The 26,610-nt window shown below is 52.0% G+C and overlaps 1 long non-coding RNA gene across 1 annotated transcript in view; it reads left to right on the top strand.

Moving 5' to 3' along the window:
• The window catches only part of LOC149523495 (uncharacterized), a 35,173-nt gene extending 8,563 nt beyond the window's left edge, over positions 1 to 26,610 (top strand). The window contains exons 2-3 of the long non-coding RNA XR_016346917.1: positions 15,437 to 15,556; positions 25,717 to 26,610. This is a non-coding gene — a long non-coding RNA (uncharacterized LOC149523495). The remainder of the gene's footprint in view (positions 1 to 15,436; positions 15,557 to 25,716) is intronic.

Below are 26,610 nucleotides of genomic sequence, written 5' to 3'. Positions count from 1 at the left end.
CGGAAAAGGGATGCAAATCAGGTAAGTCAGGATAGGGAAATCCGTGGGGGATTTAAATATCCCCCGTGGATTTAAATAAACATGTCCGCCGCTTTTTTTCCAGCTTGGGGAAAAGCCGGAAAAAAAGCGTCTAGACTGGCACGATCCTCTGGAATAAAGCCCTTCCTACCTCAGGTAGGAATAAGAGATCCTCCGGAAAAGGGCTTTATTCCGGAGCATCGCGCCAGTCTAGATGCTTTTTTTCCGGCTTTTCCCCAAGCCGGAAAAAAAGCGGCGGACATGTTTATTTAAATCCACGGGGGATATTTAAATCCCCCGCGGATTTCCCTATCCTGACTTAACTGATTTGCATCCCTTTTCCATTTTTAGGGGCCAGTCTAGACGCAGCCCTGGAGTACAGACATTAGGGGGTCGGGTGCTGCTAAGGATGCTGACCGAAGCCACTTTCGGCAAGAGAGAGGCTGGTGAACCGAGTGTGCTGCTAACAGGGCTCCCAGCTGCATTGGAACCGATTCTATTTCGAAATAGATCCATGGCAGAGCGAGTGAGGCTGGGCAAGACAGGGTACGTGGCACGGTCCTCACTGCTGGTTGGCGGCCTGATTCGGCATCTTTCGAGTAAAGGGGAGCTGACATGGAGACAGGATCAGGCTGCCAATTCCTAGCTGCTTTCAGCTACTTCGATTCTGATTTAGGGCAGGGCTTAAGCAAGTTTTGCTCCTCTCAGACACGGCTGCTGTGCTGAAAGCAGCCCCCGCTGGCTCAGTAGCAGGGCTCGATTGAGGTGCGTTGCTAGCACGGTGTTGGGGGAGCCCAGGAGCTGTTGGACTGCAGGCAGTACGCCGAGTCCTTGACTTTCAGAACCACCCCAGGACAAGAAGCAAGGGGCTTAAATTGCAGCAAGGGAGGTTTAGGTTGGACTTGAGGAAAAACTTCCTGCCTGTCAGGGTGATTAAACACTGGAATAAGTTGCCTAGGGAGGTTGTGGAATCTCCATCTCTGGAGATATTTAAGAGCAGGTTAGATAGACATCTGTCAGGGATGATCTGATGATGCTTAATCCTGCACATGGGCAGGGGACTAGACTCGATGACCTCTCAAGGTCCCTTCCAGTCCTAGTATTTTATGAGTCACATTCACCCAAACCCATTCACAAAAAAAGACCTGACGCCTTCTCTACCAGCTGGCAACGGCCTTCGGTCTGGCAAGAAACAGTTGTCTGCCTTCTGCTCCGTCCGTTGTAGCAAACTGTGCCGTTGTCCCCAGTTCCTGCAGCGGTTGTAAGGTTTTAATCTGAATACGACGTAGCCTGCGGTTATAGGAGGAGAAACGGGCAGCCGAGAACCTCAAGGAAATAATTCCAAATGCAACTTCTGATGATCTCATTAACCCAGGAGAGCGGAGGAAAATAATTGCTTGTGGTTCAATGCATCCCATCTGTATGGGATTTTCTAAATAACAGGGGACTTGGAGGTGGTTTTAAAAGTTTTCCAAACATTTGAAACAACGAAAACATTTGTTAGCGCAGCGGCCTTGTCAGAAATCATTTTCAGCTCTTAGTATAATAAAATAAAAGGATTTAGAGCGCCTCGGATTGACATTTTAACAGCGTTCATGTGACCTGCACACCCCAGAATGCGTATGTAATTGATGCACCAGAATAGTGCACTACGGTCAGGCCACTACTGAGAACATGAGAATCCGGCCCTTGAAATGCACCGAGCTTTGCTGCATCTTTGTCATATTTTTTAAAAACCTGGCGAGAGAGGCCAGCAAAACTCATGAAGTTGACTTAAAAAGCATGAGATTTTTTTAAAAAAAACCCAGTAATTCTCTTTAAAAAATGAAAGCTGAGAGGTCCTGTGAGTCTAGGAGATTGGGGCTTTAAGAAAAACACCAACCATCGGGGGAGTAGTGATAAAATCAGTACGGCCGTGTAGAAAGCTACGTAGCAAACTGCAACAGCCTCCCCGGAACAGAAAACTTCACAAGCATCGTGAAAACACCCCGCCACACAGAGTGCGGCCACGCAGCACCCTAAACTCGAAACAAGACACAATTTGCGCTACACCAATGGCGTATCTTATTTCGATTCTATTTCGTCTACACGGCGCCAAATTTTGAAATCACGCGCTGTTTCGAGACCTCGCTTACCCCTCGTGGAACGAGGCTTACAAGTCTGGCAAAATCGTGCACCCGTTGCTTTGAAAAACATTTCGAAATGACGGGCGGCTTGTTAAGATGCGGGGTAGCGATTTGGGGGTACCTCGAGTGTCCCGAAATAGCCGCGCAGTGTAGACGTACCCACAGACACACACACACACACACACACGCTGTCTCATGGAAGGCAGTGTTATTAAAGCGCTGCTAGACCCCCTGCAGAACTACCACCCAGCAATTTCCCTACAGGGCGAAACGCCTGTTGTTAATTGTGGCTTTGCCGCGCCATGGTCCTCTGAGGAACCCCGAGAATAAAGCAGCGGTAAGGGGACCATGGAAGGGCCTCATCCTGATCCCGGGTCCCGCACTGGGTGGCTTTGGAGCAGATGGTGCTTGGCGCTATGTAGGATCAGCCCCTGAGTCTGCGGCTGTAAGATACCCTATCTGGTCATTAAGAGGGGGGTAGGGGGGGACCTTCCTGCACTCTTATCAGGCCTTACATTTAATCTTGCTCTTAAGAGGCACCTACTTAATTACTCCCTGTTCCAGTTGTATTGTTTAAACTGGTCTTTGCAAGAGCCATTCCCACTGTGATCATTATCAAGTCCCCCTCCCCCCCCACACATGCACACACACTCGGGCTTTCCTCCTCCCCCTCCTTTCCTAATCACCAGGCTGGTGCCCGGGCCTCCTTCGCTCGCCTGCCAAGGGATCTGGTAGGAGCCCGTCATTGGGCAGCCTTGCTCGCCGGCCCCCGTGCCCCAGCCTTCCCCTGTCGTTTTCACTCCAGCACTCCACGCCTGAGGAAAAACAGACCCCCCGGCCCTGCTCTCCAAAGCTAACTGCTGTCGCACTGACGCACACTAACCTCCCGGGCGGGAGGAAAACCCTGCGCTCCGCCCGCCAAGGAGGCCAGGCCAGTGCTGCTGGGCCTGCCAGCCTCCTCCCCCGGCCCGGTTTGCAGTTCTCCGGTTCGCGCCAGCAGCCTGGCGAAGCCACCGGCTGTGTGGGACAAGCCGTGGGATACGGGCCAACCCATTGCCACGCGGCTGACATGTCTCCGCATCACACGGGCCGACACGGCTGGGCCGTGGCTGGCCGGGCTCATGGAGCGGAGTGGGAGGGGCAGCGGACCTTGGCTGAAGGGACATCAGCTATTTTGGGAAGGCCTGTCGTTTTCTGGGCAGTGCTACAAAAAGGAGCCGGTCCTGAGCTCCTTTCCCCCGGGGGCCGGGCAGGGTGGCAGTGCTGACTGCGGGGGAAGCACTCTGGATCAGACCTTGGGAACGGCGCAGCCCGAATCAGGTCCAAAGCATTCGAAATATGCCTCACTGCTTGTTCAAGTGTTGAGCCTTCCATAAGTGGGCAGGCGTTTTAACCACAGCGCCGCTATTGGTGCTCCCATCATCTGAGAGGCCGGGCCATTCCACCCTCTATTTATAGGCGAGAGTCCTTAATTTTGCTGCAGTAGAATTGCTGATGAGATGTCAAACGCATAGTAGTAACTCTGTATAGTTTCCATACTTTGCTCGGCCTCCGTGTATTTTAACAATGATTTGCTAACGGAGTGGGTGGAAAGGGACGTGTTGTATTTCACGGGAAAGGTTGAGTTTTCTTCCAAAGGAAATACCTTCCCTTTCTCCCACCCAAAACCAAAATTTTTCAGCTGAAACAGCCGACACAACAGCAGCCACCACCAACTGGCTTGCAGTGAGAAATAAAAATGTTTCAAGGCAAGCTGATGGGCTCCATAAACATTGACATTTAATCAAAAGTGAGATTTGCTGCCAAAATCGGGGGAAAACTTTTGACTGGCCCTAATGGCCTTTTCGTTAGCATGCCTCGGCTTTGACAAAATGTAGAGCGATTGTTAGTTCATGGATTTAAAGAGCGGTAGGACCATAGGGGACTAATGTGAGCATCTTTTCTGAACTGCGGGCCAGAGAATTTCACCTAATAATTCTTACATCAAGTCCAATTACTTGCTGCTGAGCTGAGTATATCTTCAAGAAAGAGCCATCCAATTTTACATCACGTGACAGAGAATTTACCACATCCTTTTGTAAGTTGTTCCAGTTGTTAGTTACTTCCATTGTGAAAAAGGATGTAATTTCCTATTTGAATTTTACTGACGTCAACTGCAAGTTCCCTCTTAACCTTCTTGTTGATGAAGCCAAATAACCTGAGTTCCTTGGTTCCAAGAGTGGCCATAGAGTTTGTTACTATAAATATCAATATGACTTTTAGAAAACATTCAGCTTCTGCCTTGTCCTGCGAAACGTTTTTCCGGGTTTTGTTTTTATTTCTGCACATTTTGATTGGCCTGACAAACAAGATGGTGGGTTTTTGGTGGTTGTTTTGCAAATTAGAAAATTTCCAGTTACAGCTAGCCATCCAGAATTCCAGTAAATAAACAAACAAAAATCAACTCACTGCCAAACATGACAGGATGGGAAAAAAAAACACTTCTGAATTTGCCAAAATTCCTGAGTCGTTTTCTATTTTTCCATGAGCTATAGGTCCCTGCTGCCAGGAGTTTGGAAAAAAACAGAAAGACTTAAGCTTGAAGAGATACAATCATGCCTCTTTAATTACCCTTCACTTACACTTTGTAACTGAATGCAACTGTGGGTAAAGACCCTTACAGAGGCTTGCAGACACACACCATGTTGTGTAGGAAAGTAAAAGAGTCTGCTGTACCAAAGCGGAACTCAGTAAATTGCAAATACAGGCTCATCTGTAAATTAGGGGGTGATACTTTTCTGAGGCCTAGTCTACACTACAGTGGGAGGGTGACTTAAGATATGCTATTACGTAGCTAGAGTCGACGTATGGTCTGTGCCGTGCATGCAGTGGGAACTCGAAGCGAGCAAATGCTTCCATTGGTTTCCCTCACCCCTCCTGAGGAGCAGGAGTAACCATACCCATGGGAGCACCCTCGGAGTTCAATTTAGTGAGTCTAGTCTAGACCCACTAAATTGAGCCCTGAAAGATTGACCATGGCAGCGTTGATCTTTCTTGCAGTGTAGACATGTCCTGAGTGCATTGAATAAGCAAAGGAAAAGCAGAGGTAGGGTCATCAGCAGTGACTAATTACTATGGGTCCATTGTAATCTTTGGCTTGTTTTCAGGTAGCTCAAAAATGGTTGCTTGGACTTTGCTCGTACGTTTTTAAAAAATCGCTTTGCAAAAAGGGCCATTTGGGGCCGAAAGGTACGTTCTGGCGAGTTATTGGTGATGGAAAGTCGGGATTCTTGTGAAAACTGTTTGCCAGCTTTCCCCCCACTATAATGTGGCGCCAACTGGCATAACTAACCCAGAGGAACATTTTCACGTAGTGTTTATGTATTTATTGCCATAGTGCCTCGGAGCCGTAACCGCTGTATTAGGGGTAGCACAGCCACAGAGCAGAGCTGCATGGTTCGTTTTATAAATGGTTTCAGCGTCTCAACCCTATTGGCTTTCCATGACACTTAGGTTCCTAAGCACCGGAGCTGCTGTTTAAAATTGAATGTTGGCTCCTAAATACCTTGGGTGCTTTTAAAACGATTCCCCTGCTAGCAGTAAAAATGAGTAGCGGCCCCAGACCATCCCATCGTCAGCATGTCAGAGTCCAAATGAATCATAGAATCATGGAACGTGGAAGGGACTTTGAGAGGTCATCGAGTCCGGTCCCCTGCCTTCACATCAGGGCCAAGCCGTCTCTCTGGCACAGTCCTAGGCTACGTCTACACTGGCATGATTTTCCGGAAATGCTTTTAACGGAAAAGTTTTCCGTTAAAAGCATTTTCGGAAAAGAGCATCTAGATTGGCACGGGCGCTTTTCCGCAAAAGCACTTTTTTTTGCCAATCTAGACGCGGTTTTGCGCAAAAAAGCTCCAATCGCCATTTTAGCCATCGGGGCTTTTTTGCACAAAACAGTACTGTGCTGTCTACACTGTCCCTCTTGCGCAAATGATTTGTGCAAGAGGGCTTTTGCCTGAACGGGAGCAGCACAGTATTTCCGGAAGAAGCACTGATTTCTTACATGAGATCGTCAGTGTTCTTGCGGAAATTCAAACGGCCAGTGTAGACAGCTGGCAAGTTTTTCCGCAAAAGCAGATGATTTTGCGGAAAAACTTGCCAGTCTAGACACAGCCCTCGTGTTTGGGAGAGAGGGACATGTGTTCCGGTCTGTGAACGGAATGCAATAGCGCGACTGGCCTGAAATTGACTGGATGTGGATGCTAGGGCGGTGGAGCCTGGTGAGGGGGCTGGGTTGTGAGGAAGTGGGGGTGGCTTTGCAGATGTAAGACAATGAGACAAGCCAATTCTGGGTCAGACCGACGGTCCAGCGAGCCCAGGAGCCTGGTGCCGGAAACCTGCCTTTGTTCACACCCTGGTTGCTCCCCGGTGTTGGTGCGGTGAGGAAATACCTGGGAGCAGCTGTTCACGCTGTTTTGCGTGGGGACTTGAGATGATGTTGCACAGTGTAGTAGTTGTCTGTCTGTCCAGCGGGGGGCGGGAGGGAGAGATGCAGCGTTAGCACCCAGCGGCGTCCCACCCAGCATTGCCACGCCCGTGTGTACGAGACGCCATTGGCGTCTCCTTTTGGGCTAATGTCCTTTCACTGCTTATTATATAAATCAGTGGTCCCCAATGTGGTGCCCGCGGGTGCCATGGTGCCTGCCGGGGCATTTACGTGCACCCGCTGAGTGATCAGGGCTGGCCCTGCCCCAGGCGTGCGGCGCATGCGCGGTGTCAGCGCCTGGGTGCGCGGCGCATGAGCGGCCCCGCCCCTGGGCGCGCGGCGCGTACACAGCCCCACCCCCGGGCGCCCGGCAGCCCGAAAAGGTTGGGGACCACTGATATAAATAATATAAATAAAACTCATCCTTCGATTTCACACATGCCACCGTAGGGGGACAACAGGAGATTGTGGCGTTTATTAAGGGGCAGGGCCTTCAGTCACCCAGGCATCCCGGAGGCTGTTCACGCACATGGAGATCAATGCTTCAATTTTATGGGAGGCCTGTCCCATGTGACCAGACGTCCATCCCTTATTTTATGGCTTGCTTATGCATTCCTGGTGAAAAGCGGTTTACATTTTGGGCCCCGGGAGTGCTCCTAAATCAGCAGCCAGGTTTTTGCAGCTGGCAGGCGAGGGAAGCGCTGTCAGCGGGCGGCTCGGAGGTGAACCAAGCAGCCGAGATGTGCGTTTGTGACCTTTGCTGGGGCACTGGAGCTGCTCCTGGACTGAGCCGAAAGGGCTGCGGCTGCACGAAGGGGATTGTTGGCTGGCTTACAGGGCAATGCCAGGCTTTTCCACCCACGACAGGGCGGCACTAGTGAAGGCCACAATGGGGCACAGTGGTACAGAGCTGCAGGCTGTTTCTCACCCCAGCAGCTGCTAACTCGACTCCCTGACAGCAGCTTCTTAGACTTCTAACAGAGGCAGGTGAAAGGGTCCAGGAACGGCGGAGAAGCACGAAAGGGCAGCAAGGGAGGGAGGCTGCTGGCATAGCCCCCTCGCCACTAGTGTTCACTCCTGATGGGTTCAGTTCCAGAGATGAATCTGGCCCAAAGCTAGAAATGTGGCTTTCATGCCCACCAAGCTTTGGGTTCTGCTCCTTGCCGCTCTCTGCCAAGGATGTTTAGATGCGGGCCCCAAACGCCATGACTCCCATCGGAGCCCTGTGAGGTAATCAGGAGTATCCCCATGAGGGAAACTGAGGCACGGGGTGATGAACTGACCTGCCCATGGAGGGGGCAATTCGTGGTGGAGCTGGAGGGAACCAAAGAGTCCTGATTTCCAGGCCTTAGCGTTAACCGTCAGAGCACAATTCATGTCTCTCTCCGGGATGGAGAACAATGATCGTTTGATGTATTAAGTATCCACCAGCCACGCGGAGCTCCCAGAGCAATGATGAGAACAGATTAAAATACAATCAAGCTGCAATATCACAGATGTTCTTCCCGAGTCGGCCAGAGAGATGCACATTTAGGATGCCTTGAAGTCGCTCCCTAGTGGAATTGGGGGATTGGATCTCTGTAGGGAAAAGCGAGGGGGGATTTGAGAGCAGCCTTCCACTAACTGAAGGGGGGTTCCAAAGAGGCTGGAGAGAGGCTGTTCTCTGTGGGTGCAGATGGCAGAACAAGGAGCAATGGGCTCAAGTTGCAGCAGGGGCAGTCTAGTTGGATATTAGGAAAAACTATTTCCCTAGGCGGGTGGGGAAGTGCTGGGACGGGTTCCCTAGGGACGGGGTGGAATCTCCATCCCTAGAGGTGTTTAAGTCCCGGGATGATTGAGTTGGGGTTGGTCCTGCTGTGGGCAGGGGGTTGGACTCGATGCCTCCTGAGGTCTCTGCCAACCCTAGGAATCTGCGTTCCCCCAACCCGTTACTACCCGGCGGGATTCAGTAAGATCCCCGCTCTCCACTGGCCCTTTCCAGTGATGCTGGAATTCCGAGTCATCCTCTCCAGCTGTGAGACGGTAACACTGCGCTGTAAGGGGGGGGTCTCTAAAGGCTCCCTTTTGCTCACCTGCAAAGCTGACTCCTCACCTGGCGTTATTAGCAGGCCTGGGATCCGGCGCCTGACGCACAAAGCACAGCCCCGACCATTGGAACGCACGGAGGAACTTCCTCAGTCAGTAGCACAAGTAGGTTCTTATCCGCTTAAGTGGGTCAGATGCTAGGGGAGGGGAAATGCAGCCCATACGGGGTGAAACATGACGCGGTGAACATGCATTCACGTACGGTCACAACTGGTGGATGTCTTATTCAGGCCCGTCGAGAGAGAGTGGGGTAAAGGGAGCAGTGACCCCAGGGCCCAGCAATTCAAAGGCGGCGGCTGGATCCCCGGGCCCTTTAAATCTCTGCTTGAGTGCCGCTCTGCACATGTCTGAGGGCACGCTGCGTCCAGGTGGGGCTGACGGCTGCCTGTCCTGGCCCCGCCCCTTTACCCAAGGCCACGCCCCTTCCGGGGATGTGGAGCCAGGCTCCTCCCACACCTTGCCTGGGGCCGGTGGCGGCTGTCAGCTGTCGGCTCTGCTAGTCTCATTAGCTGACCTAGCAAGTTCCACGGTCCAACGTCGGCCAGTGTTACAATTCGCACCCGCACAGCCGTGCCAGGCCAGGCCAGCAGAGTCACTGACGTCAGGACATTGCTGCCGGGTGTTTGAGGTGCCGACGCCCCCCAAAAAAGAGTGGGTGCCAGAGCCTCCCCCATCCGCTCTTCCCTCTCCTGCCTAGCGCCTCCCATCTGCCGCGGGTCAGGTGTTCAGAGGCATGCGGGAGTGGCTGGGGGGGGAAAGGGATGCGCTCGGGGGAAGGGGGCAGAACATGGCAGGAAGAGGCGGGGCAGGATTTGGGGGAAGTGATGGAGGGAGGCAGGGCCTGTGGCCGAGCGGGGGTCAGGCACCCCCTACCCCCAGAAAGACAGAGCCTCTGGTGAGATGCAGGACCAGGGCGCCTCCTTCCCTTTAAAGTCCAGAGACACCTGGAGAAGTGCAGCCCCCACCCTTGCAAATCAATGGGATTGTGCGGGAGGCCATAGGGCAGAGGATGTGGTGAAGGCCAGGACTTTTACAGGGTCACAAAAGAACTAGATACATTCGTGGGGGACAGGTCCATCGATACTTAGTAGCCAGGATGGGCAGGGCTGGTGTTCCTGCCCTTTGTCACAGGCTGGGAATGGGTGACAGGGGAGTGATTTCCTGGTTTGGTCACTCCCTCTGGGGCACTGGTATTGGCCCCTGTCGGCAGACAGGACAGTGGGCTAGATGGGCCTTTGGCTGACCCAGCCTGGCTGCTCTTCTGCTCTGTCTTTTTCCACATGAGAACTGCAAGCCAAGCCCTTGAAGAGAGGAGTCACAAAGTCCACTCCGAAGTCTACAAGCCCAGGGCTGCTGCTTGCCAGCTGGTCCAGGAGTTTCGGGTTTGAATGATGGCCATTTTGACTTTCCTGCTCAGCGCAGTGCAGAGTTGGTAGCAAGCAATAAACATCGCTCCTCTGCAATGTGCAAACACCTCCCCCCGTGCACCCGTCTCCTTCCTGACGGGCCGTGACAGAAAACAGCTGCTCCGCTGGAAAGAAGCACCTCCCGACGGCGGGGGAAGCAGAGAGGGAGCCTTAACTAAGAGCACAGAATGCAAGGGGATTGGTAACTGCACCCCTGCCCCACCCTCCGCCTCCCCCTGCATGGAAAAATTCCTCCAGCCGGGCTTAGACATTCGTTACCCCGGTGTCTCCAGCTGACAGCGTGTGCTGCCTGTGTTTGCAGGCCGTGCCACCGTTCGTAACGCGGGCACATGGGAGTCGTCCCGAGGCTGGGAACGGAGCCCGGCAGCAGCCCGAAAGACGGACAGCCACGTGAACACCCCAATGTCGCGGTGCCCTTCGCTGTCGCTGGGTGATGTTTGTCGAGGGCTTTGTGCCCGCTCCCCGCACCGGGTTGTTCTGTTAGGGTCTGGTGCAGGAAACAGCCTCACTCCTCAGCCATGATGAAGGGCAGGGCAGGCTAATCGCCTACCTGTCTGGTTCCCGGAGTCAGAGATTCCAACGCCAGCGGGGACCCTGGTGAGCCTCTAGTCTGCCCCCCTGCGTGACACCGGCCAGAGACGGTCACGGAATAGCTCCTAGAGCAGAGCTCTCAGACAACTTTGATTTAAAATGGTCCGGGATGCACAGGCGCAGGAAGCAGAGGATTGGGGGGTGCTGCAGCACCCCCAGGTTTGGGAAATCGGCCACATGCTCCCATCGTCCAGGGATCCAGCTGCCGACCCCACTGTCCCCATGTAAAGGGTCTTGGCTGCTGTCCCTGGGTCCCGCTCGGCTGCTGGCCCTACCGCCAAGCCCCACATGCAGGTCTGGCCCAGCCAGTGGGCTGGGGTCCTGGTTGCCAGCCCTACATGCAGGCTGCTGGCTGCCAGTCCCAGCTCCACAGGGCAGTGATGGGTGCAGACGGGTGGGAGGGGTGCAGCGGGAGGGGCTGACGTTGGGGATGGGTCCGTATGAGACACTGGCGGTCAGGTCCTGGAAGGCTGTCGCCATCGAAGGAGGGGCCAGGTCGCTAGGGAGGCTGAGCCCTGGGCTGGGTTCTCTTCGGAGCAAGTCACAGCCCTGCCTCAGTTTCCCCCCTGCGGCAAAGTTAAACCCACCTGTTAAACCAGAGACTGACTCTGTCGAGCTGCCTTCCCTTCAGATCCGATCTTCAGTGCTTGGCATGATGCACTGAGACCTGATCGTCCACAATGGTGATGTGAATGAGGGGGGTGTAATACCAGGCCACAATCCCCTCCTGCAACCTGCACCCCAAGCCCCTGCTCCACATCGTAACCCCCTTCATTCAAACTCCCTCTCAGACCCCACAGCCCCTCCTGCACCCCATTTCCCCTATCCCAAGCTCTCTTCTGCACCCCACTCGCCGTCCCAGACCCCTCCAGAGAAGTGCAGCCCCTGACCACTTAACAAAATCTTGGTGTGGCCCCCCCATTAAAAATTATTGCCCATCCCCTGCTCTAGGCACTGGAGGGGGGGCCAAAGACTCCACACACTTCCCCCACCCCCAGGCCAAACAGAATCTGTGAGCAGGGGAGCACAGAAAACCTCCTGGCTCCGCCCCTATCGCTCAAGGCTCCGCCTCTTTCGGGGCAGCCCACGACCACTTCAGAAATTTGTGAAGTGGTTCCCCCTCGCTTCAAAAATTACTGCCCACCCCTGCCCTAACAGTTTTTAACCAACATAGGAACATTTCAAATTAGGGGCGTTCAATTAGCTTTTTGAAATTCAGGGAGAATGGGAACTCGAGTCCACAACGTGTTTTTTCTGAATTTCTCTTGCTGCGTTTCAAGCCGTTCTACTGACTTACAATGAGCAGCCGTGTGCAAATAGGCCCACAGCTTTCAGGGGGACCACCTGTGGAGTAAGGCAGGGAGGGGGTGTGACAGACACCGAAGCTTAATATCATTTTGAGGCTTACATGGAGGTCAGGTGAGCCAATCTGCTCTAATTTTGAACCCTTTCAAAACATTATGGCTACGTCTAGACTGGCATGATTTTCTGGAAATGCTTTTAACGGAAAGGTTTTTCCGTTAAAAGCATTTGCGGAAAAAAGCGTCTAGATTGGCACGGACACTTTTCTGCAAAAGTACTTTTTGCGGAAAAGCATCCGTGCCAATTTAGACGCGGTTTTGCGCAAGAAAGCCCCGATCGCCATTTTCGCCATCGGGGCTTTTTTGCGCAAAACAATATCGCATTGTTTACACTGGCCCTCTTGCACAAAAGCATTTGCACAAGAGGGCTTTTGCCCGAACGGGAGCAGCATAGCATTTCCGCAAGAACACTGCCAATCTTATATGAGATCATCAGTGTTCTTGCGGAAATTCAAGCGGCCAGTGTAGACAGCTGGCAAGTTTCTCCGCAAAAGCAGCTGGAAAAAAACTTGCCAGTCTAGACGCAGCCTATTGGTTTGAATTTTCAGCACAAGCTTGAACCTTACTGGGCGTGGGCTCTGCCAAAGAGAGACGATTGTACAAAAGGATAATAGGGGAAAAGAAAAAAAAGAAAAGTGGGAAAGGGAGAGACACTGGAATAAATCCTGGCTCACTGAGGTCAACAGGAAAATTCTCATTGCGCAAGTAAACTGACGTTCTAATGTATGAAATCAGGGCTTCTTGTGCCAGAACTCTGACGCTCCCACTCAGGAACAAGCCCTTTTGTGCAAGAGCTCTTCCAGAAGAGGCCAGTGTAGACAGGCAACATGAATTTCTTGCGCAAGAAAGCCCTATGGTTACAATGGCCATCAGAGCTTTCTTGCACAAGACAGCGTCTATACTGGCATGGATGCTCTTGCGCAAAAGCACATGCCAGTGTAGATGCTCTCCTCTGGAAAAGTTTTTGCAGAAGAACTCTTCAGCAAAAGAGTTTTTGTGTGAGAATGCACCAGTGTAGACATAGGCCCAGGGTATTAAAACTGGTTGGAAAATAGGGACTATTTCCTGAAGAATTCTGAAATATCAAAGGTGTTCCCCATCTCCCAGCATTCAAAAGACCCATTTTCCATTGTTGCTCATTTTTCTGTGATATTTTTTTAACCAAAGTTGTTTTCAGTCGCGTGAGCCACATTTTGTGGTTCTCAAAAGTTAAGCGTTCAGCAAGAAAACACAATATATATCAAAAACGCTGTTAATGCTTTTCCTACAAAGAATATCGTGGAGAAGTTGGGGAAGAGGTGAATGGGGGAAGGTCTGTACGGTCCACAACGTTTGGCGCAAAGATTGTGCTTTGTTTGCAAAGCCATTTTTCTAGTAGAAAAGCTTGTGCAACCAAAAAAAAAAAAAAGTTTTGACAGCTCCACAGAATATATATTGTCTGCAGCATCAACCACACGATGCTAATGTGAGCTCAGGAATGAGTAGGAGTAGGAGCTACTTCAAGAAACAATGTGACCTGACTCTTTCGTATGTGTATGGGGCTTAAATACTGCCCTGATGACTACTGCAGAAATGGAGAAAGACAGACACGGGATTGTAGGCCTGCTCTGGATCCATGCATCATTCAGAAATGTAGAGAACCAATCAGGCTCCTTGTATTCAAGGACCTGCTTTCTGTGTGGCTGAACTGCAAAATTCTGCTCTGCAGAGCTGTCTGTTCTCTAGTGCTCTGAAATAAATTACTACATGTAAACAATTAGCAATAAACCAGGTCCTCCACGGAACAGACCCTTCGCCACCTTGATCTACCCTGCATTAATTTTTTCATGGTCAGCAGCCTACCGTGTGATTCCCCCCTCCAGAGGTGGATTTAAGACCTTTTCCTACGGGGACAATATTAAGAGCTGGCATAACTCCAGCATGGACACTGTCCGTGACACAATCCTTCCCCAAAAGATGAATAGCCGGCCAGTTTTCCTAATCCAGCCACTTTGGAAAAATTGTTTGTTCTCATCCTGTTTGAAACGGCTTCAAAGTGACTCCAGTCTAGACTGTGCCAAGATAAATTACAAAGCCAAAGAGCTGATGTAAACCACAGGGCGAGCAAATCATTTGCTTTAATGGAATTAAAACAAGATATAATAATGTATGTAGGTATGTAGATGGGCATGCACGCTCCCGGCTAGCGGGAAGGTCGAGAGAGAAGAAGGAAAAAACTCTCCGCTGGGAAACTTTTGTTTTGCTCGTTCCCTGATGGCTCAGATTTCTCCAGTGGAACCAAGTCTTCCTCAGTTGGAGACACATTGTCCCTTTGAGATGGCTGGGGTGGGACCCAGTAGATCCTTTCCCCACCCACAACTTCAGCCAGCCAATTAGATTGCAGCAGGAAGGCTAGGCTGCATGGCAACAGGTATAAAAGGGGTAGGGCTATAAGAAAACTAACAGAAGTGCTCTGGGCTTGGTGTGAACACGGGGTGATACATAATTCTTTGTCACAATCCTGGCTGCTAAAAATAAGGGAGTGGCATTATTCAGAGAAGTAGATTATGGGGCAGTAACAAAGCCCAAGAACCAGTAACAGAGGAGGTGAGAGAGAAATTGTGTCCCCTGTGCACAAATCAATGTACAGCGAGGCCAGACAGAGCCAGGCATCTAATAGATCTGACCCTAGGGCATGATTTTCAGCCCACATAATCCAGTGTGACTTTTAGGCTTTGTACAGACACGAAGATACAATCTGTGCCACCGTAACTCATCTATTTGGTAACAGGGGTCCGGGTTTTTAGTTTGGTTCTCAAGCTTGAAGCTTCAGACCGATGTCGATCTAAACACTCTGGCTACGTCTACACTGGCATGATGTTCCGGAAATGCTTTTAACGGAAAAGTTTTCCGCATTTTTGGAAAAATCGTGTCTAGATTGGCAGGATGCTTTTCCACAAAAGCACTTTTTGCAGAAAAGTGTCCATGGCCAATCTAGACGCGGTTTTCCGCAAAAAAAGCCCCGATCACCATTTTTGCTATCGGGGCTTTTTTGCGGAAAACAGTACTATGCTGTCTACACTGGCCTTTTTGCACAAAAGTCTTTTGGAAAAAGACTTTTGCCCGAACGGGAGCAGCATAGTATTTCCGGAAAAGTACTGATGATTTTACATGAGATCGTCAGTGCTTTTCCGGAAATTCAAACGGCCAGTGTAGACAGCTGGCAAGTTTTTCCTCAAAATCACATGATTTTGCGGAAAAACTTGCCAGTCTAGACACAGCCTCTCTCTAAAGGCATAGTCTGGGTTTAAAAAAGAAGAGCATAAAAAGAATGAAGTTACTTTTTCCATTCTTCATCCGATCTTTCTGTTTATGCCGCACCAGCTGACGGAGACACTATTGCGCACCCGAAGGACTGCACAAACTCAGAAATTGAGGTCTGCGAGCAGGAGATGTGGCAGAAGTGGTCACGAGTGTGTCGTCTGGATTCTGAAACACACACAGGTCAGCCGTTACATGTCAATAGCGTCGTCAACCGATTTTGCTAGACAAGCTGGTGGAATGGTGGAAAATATTGGATGTTCGCGCCTTTCTTTTTAATGTTTCAAATGACAAGTGTGGCCACCTTTCCTCACATGGGTTGTCACCTTGCTCCACAAGGGGGCTCACTGATTTTATTGGGACTACTCAAGCATTAAGGTACTATAGGTTGAACCTCTGTAGTCCAGAACTCTCTGGTCCAGCAGCATCTGAGGCCTGGCATGATATTAGTTAGCCAAATGGCCACTTATCATGGTGTGGCCAAGTTTCCCGCAGTCCCAGAAAGCTTGTTTTCAGCCACCAGTCCTGGCTCTCTATGCTCTGTGATGTTATTTAGCTCTAATTTACCCCCAAATGTCTTCTCAGAGCCCAAGAAGCAGTGGAAGTGTGGGTAGTGCTGCTAGACAATATTGACCTCCCGTCATCCAGCAAATTCTCTGGTTCAGCACCAATCAGGTCTCGAGGGTGCCAGCCTAGAGAGGTGCGACCTGTGCTCAGTGCAAAGATGATATTACACTCTGGGTCTTACTATGCAGTTAGAATAAGGGTTCTATTTAACTTGACAGAGCGTTTCATGGGAGTAGTTCTTCCTCGGAGTACTATTTCATGGGAGTAGCATGTATGACTCTAAGTGTCCACAAAAGAGTTTTCGAAACTAGGTTTTGGGGAAGATCTCACTCTGTTAAGAGGATTGCACATGTAAAGTAAACGGGCATTATTATTTCTAACCAACCATTCAGGGGTAATTCTCACATGAGGTTTGATGGTCTCAAAGCATCTGTTCTTATCGGTTTACTGTCTTAAGGTGCTATACTCAGGCAGGCCAAAACTCCATCTAATCTAGGCACCTTCCACTGGTCCCCCAAGTGTAGAAGGCAGGAAAAATAGAAACTGAGATGTCAGCTGGAAATTAGAGTGAATTTTCATTCCAACCTGAAGGCACAATCGGCCGGTGCCCTGAAGCATGAGGAGAGAAAATAACCTGTCATTTTCTACCCTCCATAGTGTAACTGTGGCTGCTGTTCTTAGTCAGCTCTGCTTAATCACTGCATCTGAAGTATTTGCCTCCGAACCATTTTCAATCTCTCTTTTTTTCTCTTCTGTGGAAAACAAGCTGAAATCCGTTCAGAGAGCTTTCTGCTTAAAATACAGGGTTCCTGTTGTCCTTGCTGGGTTTGTTTTTCAGCAAGCCACAGCTGAATCAAGAGCTGTTGGAGAGAAGCTTGTTTTCCCTCCCCTCTCCTCCCCCCGGTAGAACATTGTACAGCTTTAGCTGTTGGTATAGGTCCAGTCGTAAAACCCACCTCATGTGGATGTAGTTCCATCAGTGTCAAGGTGTTTTATACCACAGTAGCTATTCCTATGTGGGACTACTACCAGATGTACCTGGTGTTGCTCGGATCTTGAAGTGAAATAATGAGATTTGGGGTTTGTTTGGAAAATAAAAGGAAAACGTACGTGCTTTCTGTAAATGATTGCATTTTTCAAAAATGAAGGAAAAAAAGAAGTTTGTATTGATAAAAGGAGGGAAGTGATTCAAACATTAGCTAGAGCGTGTTGGCCAACAATAGTAATAGGTTGGATCAAGGTGTGCAGGGGACCTGTCACCTCAGCCAGGATGCAGTACAGCTTTGGGGCTCCGTCAGGTGCAATCGGCGGGAGCCGGGGGGCACACAGAATGCAGCCTGGGTAGGGTCTGCTCCTTTGGGCTGCCAGGGCCCGGAGCTGGGCAAAGGTCATTTGCCTCTCACCTGTGCAGATACAATTTGGAAAACAGTGAGCAGAAACAAACAGTGGGAGAAAAAAAAACCCAATCCTCCTGCCTCCCCCTAGGGCTGCCAGATGATTTAACAAAAAAAAATACCGAACCCTACCCCCCCAAAAATGGGAAAAAATTCTGTTGAGGGAAAAAAAAAGCCCAGCAAAAGTTGTTGACCAAAAAAAAAAAAAAGGACAGACCAGGGCCGAAATACAGTGGTGGCCCTTTAATTCCCGGCCTGCTCCATGCTCCCTCCATGCCAGCCAGCCCAAGCTGAGCTGCGTGTCCCAACAGCCCTTCTATTGGATGTCCAAGCTGGGAAAACCAGAAAATTTTCCGAATTTTTTTTACTGAATAGAAGGCGCAAATACCAGGCCGTCTGATTCAATCCTGGACACCTGGCAACCCTACCTTCTCCCCCAAATAAACAGCACAGTGGAGGTTGCTAATTGCAGCCTGGACACGCCAGCGCTTGTGCAGCGTGTCTTGGGTTTCACGGGAAGATAATGTCATGCTTGGAACGAGGGCCTGACGAGGTTGCAAGGAGGAAGCAGGGACACCTGCAAACAGAGCGGTGGTGAGAAGCCTCGTCCAGAGCTTGAGAGCGCGTCACGGTTAATGGCGTGCAAATGAAAGCCACTGCGAATGTAACCCTTAGGCCTGGTCTGCATTTGGCAGTTTTACTAATATTTGCCAGTCAGGGAGGTGATGTTCTAGTTATGCTGGTTCACCTCCCTAGTGTGGACACAGTTATGCCAGTGAAAAGGGGGCCTTGTGCATCCGTCTGCCTGTGTGTGGGTCCGTTTGTTCAAAAACTCCTTGTAAATGGTAAGAGCCAGGGCCACTAACTTTGGCAGGCAGCTTCCTCTTACCCTAACTCAAAGCAAGGCCGGGGTTTGGTTGTGCCAGGACAATGGGATGTGCCTGGAATGGGAATGTTTTCCAGATCTTGGAAAGGGAGGGGGCAGAAAGGGGAGACTCTATACTTCACAGTGACCACTGGGGGCAGCTGCACCAGCAGGAGTCAGGCCAGCTGGGGATGGGGCTCTGCATGTCACTGGCCACTGGACCAGGTAAGCATCCCCTATGCCCCAGATAGTGCTGGAGGGAGGGGAGCCCCCCACTTTTTGTCCCCCTCACCTACTGTCTCACCCATCACAGACTCCCCCAGAACCACTCCACGGGCTGGGAAGCACAGCCTGGCCTCCACCCAGAGGCTGCAGGCCAGGGGAGCCACTCAAAGCCGGGGCCAGCCCCTGGGGACTTGCCCTCCTGAACCAGCTGGAGGGTCAGGGAGACAGCTGGAGGCTGGGGACGGCCCATGGAGCTCTGGTCCCCTGGGAGGAGCTGCCCTGCAGCAGCACCACCCTGCCCGTCCCAGGTGGCCCCAGTAAGCTCCCCTACCCAGCCCCCTGCCCTCACTCCTGCACTCCCACGCAGGAGGGGTCTGGGAAGGGGTATGGGTGCAGGAGAGGATTCTGATGGTGGGCGTAGGAAAGGGTGCAGGGTCTGGCAGGGAGCTGTGACCTGGGGCAGGGGGAGCAGAAGGTTTGGGTGGTGACCGGGGACAGAGAGTTGGGATGCGGGAGGGGCGGGGTGCCAGAGGCAGGCTCTGGTTCAGAGGCGCTGACCTAGGTTGCTCCCAGCCAGCAGCCCAGCGGGACCCTCAGCCAGGTTCCCTGCCTGCCGCAAAGTGGCCGGCTGCTCCATGTTGCTCTCTGCATTGCATGCTGGGGGGGGGGAGAAGGGGCTCCATGCACTGCCCCCACCCCCAGCACAATCTCTCGTCTCCCATTGGCAGCCAGCTGAAGGGCCCCTCTGCCAATGCTCCCCTGGGCACTGCCTGCTTCCAGGGTGAGTCTATGCCCCCCTGCTCCTGCTTGCCTGAGCGGCCGCACGGCGAGGCGAATGAATTCCTTTGCGCTGCACTTCAGAGTCTCCGGGGCAGACCCCAAACCAGCTCTCGGCAGCCCCGTTCTGCTCCGTGATTCCAGCCTGAACCCCCCACCCCCGGCCAACCTGCAGGCCTCCGCCCCGGCCGCGTGGATGCAGGCCGGCGCATTCCCGGCCCACATAAATTTCAGGGCCGTGCGCTTTGAAGTTTCCAACGAGGACAGTTGTTTTTGTTTGTAGCGTTGCTTATCACTGGCCTGCCCCCTCCCTGTCTCCGTGCGGGCTCCACTCTCAATCTGGCCCCATCTTCCGTCCATGCAGGCCCTGCTGCCAGGGACCGCCGCTCTGCCAGAGGCCACTGATAAGGATGATGGATGGGGAGTAGGCTGGCTCCACCGTGGCCCAGTGGCTTCCTGGGAGCTCGAGACAGTCTAGCTGCTCCAAAGCCCGTTGGAATGCTTGTTTGGAAGCTGGGAAGCAGCCGGGGAGGGGGCAGAAAACGTTGCCTCCACCTCCGCCTTCCCAGATGAATCCCAGATGAGCCCTCAGCCTGGCCTCGATAGCAGATTTCAGCACCCGTCCGCTGCTGTGATTTGCTCCCATGTTGACAAGGTTCCCTTTCAGCATCCAGCCCACCCTGGGATCCCCTTCTCCCAGGCACGCCACGCGGTCCCTCTGCTTCACCCGCACGCTGGGCCTGATTCATTACCACTCCCCCCGCCCCAGCCAGTCCCCGCCGCGCAAGGGGAGCACCCAGGCGTCCCAAACGTCAGCAGCTGTGGGGAAAGGCCTGATTGGCCAGCGTTTTGCACCTCTTCTGCACAGGTGGATGTGACCAGAGCAGGGCCCGGTCGGGGGGAATTAGGTCCAGGTTAAATTTAAAAAAAATCAGTTTCATGCCTGCCTGTCTCGATTTCCCTGGGCTTGGGGTCAGGAGAGCTCTGCAAATCCGCAGAAATCCGCTTTATATCTGCGTGTAGCCGCAGCCACAGTCCATTTTTGCGGATATAGATGCAGGTGCTGATACAAAACTTTATATCTGTGCAGGGCTGTAAAGATCAGGCCCTTGTTCCCAAAACTGGTGAGTTTCTGACAGCTGACTTTTATCCTGACAAACCTGTGTGGTTTCACACACACACACACACACACACACACACACACACACACACACACACACACACACTCACACACCTCACAAACCCAGTGTTGTTTCTCACATACACACACATACACAGTGTTGTTTCTCTCTCACACACACACACACACACACACACACCCAGAGTGTTTTCACACACACACACACACACACACACACACACACACACACACACACAGAGTTTTCTCTCTCACACACACAGTGTTGTTTCTCACACACACACACTGTTGTTTCACACACACACACACACACACCACACACACAGTGTTGTTTCTCACACACACAGACACATCCACAGTGTTGTTTCTCTCTCACTCACACACACACCCAGTGTTTTCTCACACACACACACACAGTTTTGTTTCTCACACACACACACACACAGATGCCCACACCCCCCTTTAGCTCCCCTGTCCCCTCTGGGATGGAGCTGTCGTTGGGGGCGGGGACGTAACACACCTTCCCACTGGGAGCAGGGCTAGATCCGACCCGCTTCTTTCAGTGGCATGAGCGAGGCCGGTGGCTTGTGTCAGCTGCTGCTGGAGCCTAGGTGTGCAGCGGGGGGTGCTGATGTGTTGGCCCTGCAGGGCCTGTCAGCCTGTCTGATAGCACAAGAGAGTGCCGGGCGACGCGTGGAGAGATCTGCGGGAGGTAGATCCTGACTTGCCAGGCTAGGGACTCATGTTTCAAATTGGCATCCAGGGCGCCCGTCCAGTATCACACAGGGCTGCTCACTAGCTGCATTGAATATGCTGCCAAAGGGTAGCCCAGGGGTTGTCAGACGACAGGTCGTAACCCAGCGCTGGGTGGTGGGGTGTCGGGCCCTGGGTCTCCTCGCAGCGGGGGAGGAGGGTCAAGTGAGCAGTGGGGGGGGGCTAAGGCAGCTCCCTGCCTGGCCTGGCACCGCAGACTGCGCTGTGCCCCAGAAGCAGCCGCCAGCAGGCCCGGCTCCTAGGTGTGTGTGTGGGAGAGCGCACAGGGCTCCGCGCACTGCCCCTGCCACCAGCGCTAGCTCCGCCCTCCCATTGGCTGAGAACCTGCTGCCGGCTGCTTCTGGGCGCAGCCTGGTGCATGGTGCCAGGAGAGGCAGGAAGCTGCCTTAGCCCCCTCGCTGCACCGCTGACCGGGAGCCGCTCAAGGTAACCCCCTCCTGCCCCAGCCCTGCCCCCCCCAAGCCGAAGCCCCCTCCTACACCCCAAAGCTCCTCCTCAGCCCACCCCAGAGCCCATTCTCCAGTCAAACGATGTTGGGTCGCGGCATCAGCCATTTTCTTCAACTGGGTTTAGGGAAAAAAAGTTTGAAAACCGCGGGAGTAGAGCCTCCATCTGCCCTGCAGGGGGCGTTTCCTCCTGCCCCACTCCGGCTTTTCCCCGCGTCCCAGGGAGAAGGAGATGATGCCGATATTACGAATGCAGCATGGTGACTTCACGTCCAGCTTCGGAAGGAGGAGACGGCTACTTCGTCCGCAGAATAGCCAGGGCACCATAACAGACAACAGAAAGCTTCCTTGAAGAACTTTGGTCCTGAAATGTCCTGAAAGACCCATTAATGCCTGCTGGGAAATCGTGGAAAGCATTGTTTAGATTAGACACATTGCTGCTTGGAGCTGTTTCATTCTTTCTCTCCTCTCCTCCTTCCTTGATTCATAAGGAGGGTTGTCTCCGAACAAAGTTGCAGAAGAGGGGGGGCTGTCTGCCAGGGCTAGTTAGGCTGGACTGTTTGAGCAGGACCATCTTGGCGGTTCTCTGGCTGGTAGGAGTGAGGCAAAGCGTCTCGGAAAAGAAAGGGGTTATAGGAGCGGCAGATGACTGCTGGGAACACTTTGACCAAAGCATCTACTGGTTGAACCTCTCTCATCCGGCACCCTCGGGACCTGACTGGTTCCCAACCAGAGACATTTCTGGACCATGGGAGGCCGAGATTGTCTAGCAGCATGACCAACACTTCCCCTGCTTGCTGGGCTCTTAGAAGACACTAAGGGTGTGTCTAAACTACATGGCTCCGTTGATGGAGCCATGTAGATTAGGCTGATCGGCAGAGGGAAATGAAGCCGCGATTTAAATAATCGCAGCTTCATTTAAATTTAAACGGCTGCCGCGCTGAGCCGACAAACAGCTGATCAGCTGTTTGTCGGCTCAGCGCGCTAGTCTGGACGCTCCTGCGCCGACCTGAAAGCCCTTTATTGACCTCCCTGTTATGCCTCATAGGATGAGGTTTACCGGGGAGGTCGATAAAGGGCTTTCATGTCGACAGGGGAGCGTCCCGATTGCCTCGATCTGCCGACAAACAGCTGATCGGCAGAGCGGGGCAGCCATTTAAATGTAAATGAAGCTGCAATTATTTAAATCATGGCTTCATTTCCCTTTGCCGAACAAACAAATCTACATGGCTCCGTCGATGGAGCCATGTAGTCTAGACGTACCCTAAGGGGTCAATTGGAGCTAAATCACAGCCCAGAACACTGAGAGCCAGGACTGGGGGCTGTCAACAACCTTTATAGGACCGCGGGAAGCTTGGCCACACACATGAAAAGCGGACATCTGGCTCGCTCAAATCACGCTGGACCACGGATGTTTCCGGACCAGAGAGGTCTGGACTAGAGAAGTTCAACCTGTCTTTAGAAATTATTATTCTTTTATTAATTCCACGTGCCCAGAAATGTGCTAGACCCCCTCACAAAATAAAGACAAGTCTGGGCAAGCGCTCTGCTCCACAAAGCCTCCAGCCTCCATTCTGCCCCACACAGCAAAGGCGAGTCAGAAGGATGAAAGGGAGGAGGGGGAGAGGCCAGCTGAAGGAGAGCCAAGTCAGATCAGCAGATCAGCATCTTCTGCATGGCACCTTTTGCCAGAGGACCCCCAGATCACGTTACAGGCCTTCCCTGGGCCTTGCTGCTCGCCGGCAATGCAAGGCACTGTAAGAACCCTCATTTTGCACATCAACGTTTAGGCTCTTCCGATTCGGGGGCCCCCATCCGAGACCCCCCTTGGGCCAGATTTGCAGAGGCACAGATCACCTGCCGCTCCCATCAGACCTGCTCCTCAGCTGGCATCCACTGGCGTAGCCCATTCCATGGAGCAAACGCAGATTGGTACCCGCCGCGGATGTGACCCCTGGATGCTGATTGGTTTCCATGTGGCTTCAGCTGATCTTTAACCCTTTTGTGCCTGCGGAGCAGTGCCTGGCGCTGTCTTGGCAGCAGTGTGTGTGGACGGTCCGGGCACAAGGCTGGGATGCCAGGAGGTGAGGATGGTGGTAGCAGGCAAGGAGAACTTCCTATACCACCTGGGTGAGCAGCAAGCAGACCAGAAAGGGCTGTCAGGAGGGTCGTTTATGTAGCAGTGCGACAGTGCCCCAACTCCTGCTGAGTGCCGTTGCCAATGACCGTGTCTGGACTTGGCATTTGCACGTAGCCACCGGCGGCCAGTGACTGCGGCAGCTGCCCCCAAGGGTAGACGAGTAGGGGTAAGCCCCGTCAACGCAAGCCTAGTCTGCCAAACTGGGCAGCAATTCTTCTCCGCGGCCACTGATGCCGGAATCCCAAGGAAGGAGCAGGCCATAGACAATGCATCCTGAAGGCTATTCCAAGAGCAAGTATTATACTCTTCCTCCTCACCCTTTCCCCTTTGCCGTTTGTCCCTTCTTGCCAGCCGGCACTGTGGAGAGCTCATGGCCTCTGCTCCCAGCTGCTTCCCATGTGAAAAAGCATCTCAGAATCTTGAACTTGCTGGAGGGGTCTGGTTGCTGTCTCCTTAGCGTGCCGCTGTGACCCCGCCAATCAAACCAGCGTTTATGGGTTACTCTGGCCATGTCTCTGTTCCTCCAAAGCCACGCCAACCAGCCCTTGCCGACACCCGAGCACCCTGCTAATTGCAGCACCTCAGCCAGCCACGGAAAACACTGGCTGCGTTTCCACGCCAGCCTTCTTATAAAGGTTTCTTAAACAGAGGCTGTGCTTGTAATTCAGTAACTGCATCGTGCCTCCCCCAGACAGGAGGAAAGGGACATTTCAACATGTATTAAACTGAGTTTGTGGCTGTCTGCCTGGACATGGAACAATTTGTGAGTTGATTTGGTTCTGTTTCAGATGTAGGATCTAGCTTTAAATACAGTTTGTGCCAGACCGAAGGAAGGCAGATCCTTCTTGGATGCTTCCTCCCCTTTGAATAAAGTGGGAGGATTTAGTAATGTTGGATTCCAGGATCAAACTTTCATAGAATCATAGAATCATAGAATAATAGGACTGGAAGGGACCTCGAGAGGTCATCGAGTCCAGCCCCCTGCCCTCAAGGCAGGATCAAGCTCCGTCTACACCATCCCTGACAGATGTCTATCTAACCTGTTCTTAAATATCTCCAGAGAGGGAGATTCCACCACCTCCCTTGGCAATTTATTCCAATATTTGACCACCCTGACAGTTAGGAATTTTTTCCTAATGTCCAATCTAAACCTCCCCTGCTGCACTTTAAGCCCATTACTCCTTGTCCTGTCCTCAGAAACCAAGAGGAACAAATTTTCGCCTTCCTCCTTGTGACACCCTTTTAGATATTTGAAAACCGCTATCATGTCCCCCCTTAATCTTCTTTTTTCCAAACTAAACAAGCCCAGTTCATGAAGCCTGGCTTCATAGGTCATGTTCTCTAGACCTTTAGACTTTGAGCAACTGTCTTTTCTCTGAATGGCGAATGCGTGTAAATGCGCACACGCTATTGTGTGAAAGGCCCATTTTTCCAACGCCTACCGCATGGCTTCTGCTCTTGCATTTCTGCGCTCGCTATCCTTTGGACACTCACGTTAAAGACTTGGCTTAGGGTACATCTACACTGTGGGGCTATTTCGGAATACTTCCGGAACCCCAGAATAGCTATTCTGCCTCGTACTTCCTTTTGTTTGTTTTAAACCTGATGCCTATTAATTTCATTTGATGACCCTCGTTCTTATCTTACGGGAAGGAGTAAATAACTCTTCTTTATTCACTTTTTCCATACCTGTCATGATTTCATAGACCATTACCATAGCCCTCCTTAGTCATCTCTTTTCCAAGCTGAAAAGTCCTGGTCTTATTAATCTCTCCATTCCAAACCCCTAATCACTTTTGTTGCCCTTTTTCTGAACTTTTTCCAGTGCCAAGAGGTCTTTTTTGAGTTGAGATGACCACATCTGCACACAGTATTAAAGATGTGGGTGTACCATGGATTTACAGAGAGGCAATAAGATATTTTCTGTCTTATTCTCTATCCCTTTCTTAATGATTCCTAACAATAATTAGCAATTATTTCAAACCATGCTTGACATCTTCTCTCTTTTTCATGGCAGAAACCTGGCGTACGTCGGTCAGTTGGTCTCACATTCTCTGTGGGGCTCCATGCTCTTCTGATAGCAAGCGTGCTCCAGTTCCAGCCTCAGAGAGAGTTATGAATGGATCCGGACACACTTCTCCACCCATAAGGCCAGTCTGCGTTCTGACGAAGTCAAAGGCAGCTGCCCTTGTTTCCAGACGCCTTCAGAGCCGTTGGGCTGCTCACCATGGTGGCTAGTGAAATGTGAGTGTCCCCTCTCCGTATCATGCCTCGCCCTCGCCTTGCATCGTTGCCTGCATGTTAGCAATTAAGTCAGCCTTCCCGAAAGGGTTCCTGAGCAGTCATCCCATGAGCGCGGCTCTCTGGTTCCTTGGGGAGGCGTGTGCGTGAGCAGGCAGCTGAGAGGAGACTGGTGAGCCCTCGTACTCGGATCACACAGATAACAGGGCAGCTGTGTACTCAGTGCCGTTCTGCGCAACACCCCCTCTTGCGCAAGAGCCATTCCTCCTGAAAAAATGAGGAAAACCGGCTCTTGCGCAAAAACCTCTGGCGCAAAAATGGCTCCTAATTAATTATGCAAATGCAGCACAGCAATATGCTAATCCGTGCTTCATTTGCATAGGCTTTTGTGGAAGAGGGAAGCTGTGTAGACGTAGCCATATTCTACTTCCCAGCCCTAGCGCCCTGCCCTGCCTCCTGCACTTCCTATACCCCCCCAGTCCTCTGCCCTGAGCCCCTCATACACTCCAACACAAAATCCTACACCCTCCCAACACCAACCCCCTGCCATGAGACTGACAGAAGACAGCCTGAACGCACGCTTGAAGCTGGATTTGACCAGTGACGATGTAAACTTCCAAGAAATGTGCAAAGAGGCAGCAGCAGAAGTCCCATTCAATAAAGTCTGCGA

This window comes from Pelodiscus sinensis, chromosome 16 (genome assembly GCF_052426305.1).
Source record: "Pelodiscus sinensis isolate ZL-2025 chromosome 16, ASM5242630v1, whole genome shotgun sequence".
NCBI lineage: Eukaryota > Metazoa > Chordata > Testudines > Trionychidae > Pelodiscus > Pelodiscus sinensis.
Note: the sequence above shows the minus strand (reverse complement) of the source record. Positions and strands in the feature narration are given on the sequence as shown.